Genomic DNA, 6000 nt, shown 5'->3' with positions numbered 1-6000 from the left:
CACCAAGCATGTGATTATGGCCGGGACGCCTTGGGAGCTCTCAGAGCTCTCCAATCTTCCACCACACTCCCAACACAATTAACAACAGGCTCCACAACTCCTCTTGCAATCCCCAGCCTCAAATGAGAGCGATTGTACCACGATTTAGATTGATACTGTGCCTGGGAGGGATAAATTATTACAAACGACTCCGTCCTGACTAATTGCGTGAATTGAAGAAAATGTTCCCTTTAAGTAAGGGTCGAGGTTCTAAAGCTTAGGGACAAGTTTCCAATATTGTCTATCAGCCACAAAATCTGTCCTCCATGCTTATCTACCAAGGCCTTACATACGCAGACTTTAAGGACAATAGTATGCTTATCTAATAACCCCCTAGAGTCGATTTATGCACCGGTGCATCACTCTAAGTTATAAAACAAAAACTTACCCATCAAAATCTGTCTGTTTAAAATAGAGATATCATCCAGCAGTGTCACACTTCCTGATCTGCGGTGCTCAGCGGTGTTTGTCAAACCATGAGACATCCCGAAAATCAGTCTTCTCACGAAAACAACTGTGGTGTCCGAACTGTTTGATTTACGACCCTCACAAGTGTCAGGGGACTCGTCTGAAGTCGATACCGTCGATGTGCCAACTTCTGTTTGTAGCGTCCAAACTGTTCGGGCTACAAAACTAATGTGACCCCACTGTGGAAACAGGAGATTCTCACAAAGACAATGGTGTTCTCTGTTTTGCTCTACAACCCCCACAATTGTCACAGGGCTAATCTAAATGTAACCAGTACTGGTTAAAAACAATGAATGGAAGTATGAATGTAGTTTTGAGCCTACCCACAAAAGGGGTTCAACATGTGTTTTTTGATACCTAAAGGGGTCCTAAAATTCTAAATCAAATAGCTAAATGATCCATAGCATGACCATCTTAAAACAATTCCATATGTCAGCAGCTTAGCCCAACCCCCCACGTGGGGTAATAGCCGACAAAACTTAACTCAACTCCACGATATACGATGGAGCTGAGCGCCGACTAGTGTGGGCGGACTGGAGTTTTTCTCATAAACTGGAGGGACCTGTCAGAAGGACCTGTCATGGTATTTGCTCTTTGGGATTGTCTAGGCCAGCTAAAGATGGCGACAACAGAGAGGGCTGCCTCGCTTCTTGTCCTTAGGAAACTTTGCAGTATTTTGTTTTTTAATGTGTTATTTCTTACATTGTTAGCCTGGAACATCTTAAGTGTTACTACATACAGCCGGGATGGATATCAGAGCGACGTCAACTTACCAGCACTACGACCAGGAATACAAGTTTCCCGGGGCGGATCCTTTGTCTGAACTACCCTAGGAATCTGAACAGAAGAGGTCAACGGAGCGGCCTTCTGGTCAGATACTCGGAGGCGCGCACACCACCCACCGCCTCCGAGTATATTACTTGCTAATGTCCAGTCTCTAGATAACAAGGTAGATGTAAAGCAACCCTTGCCCTAATTTCAGAGAGACATCAGGGATTGCAACATACTCTGTTTCACAGAAACATGGCTCTCTCGGGATATGTTGTCAGAGTCGGTACAGCCACCGGGATTCTTTGTGCGTCGCGTCGCGCCGACAGAAATAAATCTCTCCGGAAAAAAGAAGGGCGGGGGTTTATGTTTCATGATTAACGACTCATGGTGTAATTGTAACAACATACAGGAACTCAAGTCCTTTTGTTCACCTGACCTAGAATTCCTCACAATCAAATGCCGACCGTATTATCTCTCAAGAGAATTCTCGTCGGTTATTGTCACAGCTGTGTATATCCCCCTCAAGCCGATACCACGACGTCCCTCAAGGAACTTCACTAGACTTTATGCAAACTGGCAACCATATATCCTGAGGCTGCATTTATTGTAGCTGGGGATTTTAACAAAACAAATTTGACAACAAGGCTACCTAAATTCTACCGGTATATTGATTGTAGTACTTGCGCTGGCAAAACTCTGGATCACTGCTACTCTAACTTCTGCAATGCCCTCCTCAGCCCTCCCTTCGGCAAATCTGATCACGACTCCATTTTGCTCCTCCCTTCCTATAGGCAGAAACTATTCAAACACTGGTCTGACCAATCGGAATCCACGCTTCAAGATTGTTTTGATCACGTGGACTGGGACATGTTCTGGATAGCCTCAGAGAATAATAAAGATTTATACGTTGATTCGGTGTGTGAGTTTATAAGGAAGTGCATACTGTGACTATTAAAACCTACCCTAACCAGGAACCGTGGATAGATGGCGTCATTCGCACTAAACTGAAAGCACGAACCACCGCATTTAACCATGGAAAGTTGACTGGGAATACGGCCAAATACAAACAGTGTAGTTATTCCCTCCGCAAGGCGATCAAACAAGTGAAATGTCAGTATAGAGACAATGTGAAGTCGCAATTCAACGGCTCAGACACGAGACGTATGTGGCAGGGTCTACAGACAATCACGGACTACAAAAAGAAAACCAGCCACGTCACGGAAACCAACAAAAAGAAAACCAGCCACGTCACGGACACCGACGTCTTGCTTCCAGACAAACATAACACCTTCTTTGCCCTCTTTGAGGATAATACAGTGCCACCGACGTGGCCCGCTACCAAGGACTGTGGTTTCTCCTTCTCCATTGCCAACGTGAGTAAGACATGTACACGTGTTAACCCTCACAAGGCTGCCGGCCCTAGCCGCATCCTCAGAGCATGTGCAGATCAGCTGGCTGGTGTGTTTATGGACATATTCAATCTCTCTCTATCCCAGTCTGCTGTCCCCACATGCTTCAAGATGGCCACCATTGTTCCTGTGCCCAAGAAGGCAAAGGTAACTAAACTAACAACAACCACCCCAGCCACTGCTTGTTCACCCCGCTATCATCCAGAAGGCGAGGTTAGTAAAGATGCATCAAAGCTGGGACCGAGAGACTGAAAAATGGCTTCTATCTCAAAGCCGGCTGTTAAACAGCCATCACTAACACAGTGAGGCTGCTGTCTATATACAGACTTGAAATTATTGGCCACTTTAATAAATGGATCACTAGTCACTTTAATAATGGTAACATATCTTGCATTACTCATCTCATATGTATATACTGTATTTTATACAATCTATTGCATCTTGCCCCGTTCGTGCCGTGGGGGATGACTTCGTGGGCTATACTCGGCCTTGTCTCAGGGTAGTAGGTTGGTGGTTGAAGATGTCCCTCTAGTGGTGTGGGGGCTGTGCATTGGCAAAGTGGGTGGTGTTATATCCTGCCTGTTTGGCCCTGTCCGGGGGTATCGTCGGACAGGGCCACAGTGTCTCCCAACCCCTCCTGTCTCAGCCTCCAGTATTTATGCTGCAATAGTTTACCTGTCAGGGGGCTAGGGTCAGTCTGTTATATCTGGAGTACTTCTCCTGTCTTATCCGGTGTCCTGTGTGAATTTAAGTATGCTCGCTCTAATTCTTTCTTTCTCTCTCTCGGAGGACCTGAGCCCTAGGACCATGCCTCAGGACTGCTGTCCCCAGTCCACCTGGTCATACTGCTGCTCCAGTTTCAACTGTTCTCCCTCCGGCTATGGCACCTTGACCTGTTCACTGGACATGCTACCTTGTCCCGGACCTGCTGTTTTGGACTCTCTCTCTACCGCACCTGCTGTCTCTAACTCTGAATGATGAAAAGCAAACTGACATTTACTCCTGAGGTGCTGACCTGTTGCACCCTCTACAACCACTGTGATTATTATTATCTGACCCCGCTGGTCATCTATGAATGTTTGAACATCTTGGCCACCCCTCAGAGCCTGGTTCCTCTCTAGGTTTCTTCCTAGGTTCTGGCCTTTATAGAGAGTTTTTCCTAGCCACCGTGCTTCTATATCTGCATTGCTTGCTGTTTGGGGTTTTAGGCTGGGTTTCTGTACAGCACTTTGCGACATCGACTGATGTAGAAAGGGCTTTATAAATACATTTGATTGATTGATTGATTGATATGCCGTTCGGTCATTGCTCATCCATATATTTATATGTATATATTCTTATTCCATTCCTTTACTTAGATTTGTGTGTTTTAGGTAGTTGTTGTGGAATTGTTAGATTACTTGTTAGATATTGCTGCACTGTCGGAACTAGAAGCACAAGCATTTCGCTACACTCGCAATAACATCTGCTAACCATGTGTATGTGACCAATACAATTTGATTTGATTTGAAAGGGGTATTCAAATCTCTTACACTACGATGTCTGAAATACTGCTGTTTTTCTGTTCTACCTGAAAATGAATTGCACCCACCTGGTGTCCCAGGTCTAAATCAGTCCCTGATTAGAGGAAAATAATGAAAGAAATGCAGAGGAACTGGTCCAGATTTGAATTTGAGGGGTATACAATGCCTTCGGAAAGTATTCAGACCCCTTGACTTTTTTAAAAACTGGTTTTTAGAAAAACAGAAACACCTTATTTAATAAGTATTCAAACCCTTTGCTATGAAACTCGAAATTGAGTTTCCATTTATCATCCTTGAGATGTTTCGACAACTTGATTGGAGTCCACCTGTGGTAAATTCAATTGATTGGACATTATTTGGAAAGGCACACACCTGTCTATGTAAGGTCCCACAGTTGGCAGTGCATGTCAGAGCAAAAACCAAGCCATGAGGTTGAAGGAATTGTCCGTAGAGCTCCAAGACAGGATTGTGTCGAGGCACAGATCTTGCGAAGGGTACCAAAATATTTCTGCAGCATTGAAGGTCCCCAAGAACGCAGTGGCCTCCATCATTCTTTTAATACATTTTTGATTTATTTAACTGCACAAGTCAGCTAAGAACAAATTCTTATTTACAATGACGGCCTACCCAGGACAATGCTGGGCCAATTGTGCACCGCCCTATGGGACTCCCAATCACAGCCAGATGTGATGCAACCTGGATTTGAACCAGGGACTGCAGTGATACTTCTTGCATTGAGATGCAGTGCCTTGGACCGCTGCGCCACTCGGGCCTCTCAAATTCAAATCTAGACCAGTTCCTCTTAAATGGAAGAAGTTTGAAAGCAGCAAGACTCTTCCTAGAGCTGGCCACCCGGCCAAACTGAACAATCGGGGGAGAAGGGTCTTTGTCAGGGAGGTGACCAAGAACCTGATGGTCACTCTGACAGAGCTCCAGAGTTCCTCTATGGAGATGGGAGAACCTTCCAGAAGGACAACCATCTATGCAGCACTCAGCCAATCAGGCCTTTGTGGTAGAGTGACCAGACGGAAGCCACTCCTCAGTAAGGCAAATGACAGCCCGCTTGGAGTTTACTAAAGACTCTCAAACCATGAGAAACAAAATTCTCTGGCCTGATGAAACCAAGATTGAACTCTTTGGCCTGAATGCCAAGCGTCACGCCTGGAAGAAACCTGGCACCATCCCTACGGTGAAACATGGTGGAGGCAGCATCATGCTGTTGGGATGTTTTTCAGCGGCAGGGACTGGGAGACTAGTCAGGATCGAAGGAAAGATGAACGGAGCAAAGTACAGAGAGATCATTGATAAAAACCTGCTCCAGAACGCTCAGGACCTCAGACTGGGGCAAAGGTTCACCTTCCAACAGGACAATGACCCTAAGCACACAGATAAGACAATGCAGGAGTGGCTTCGGGACAAGTCTCTGAATGTACTTGAGTGGCCCAGCCAGAGCTGGAGAGACTTGGAGACACCTGAATATAGCTGTGCAGCAACGCTCCCCATCCAACCTGACAAGGAGAGGATCTGCAGAGAAGAATGCGAGAAACTCCCCCAAACGCTGGTGTGCCAAGCTTGTAGTGTCATACCCAAGAAGACTCGAGGCTGTAAAGGGTCTGAATACTTATGTAAATGTGATATTTCAGATTTGTATTTATTTATAAATTAGCAAAACATTTGAAAAACCTGTTTTTGCTTTGTCATTATGGGGTATTGTGTGTAGATTGATGAGGGGGGAAAAACGATGTAATACATTTGTGAAATGTAATACAGCATGTGAAAAAAGTCAAGGG

Source organism: Salvelinus namaycush, chromosome 23 (assembly GCF_016432855.1).
Source record: "Salvelinus namaycush isolate Seneca chromosome 23, SaNama_1.0, whole genome shotgun sequence".
In the NCBI taxonomy this organism is placed as follows: Eukaryota; Metazoa; Chordata; class Actinopteri; order Salmoniformes; family Salmonidae; genus Salvelinus; species Salvelinus namaycush.
Note: the sequence above shows the minus strand (reverse complement) of the source record.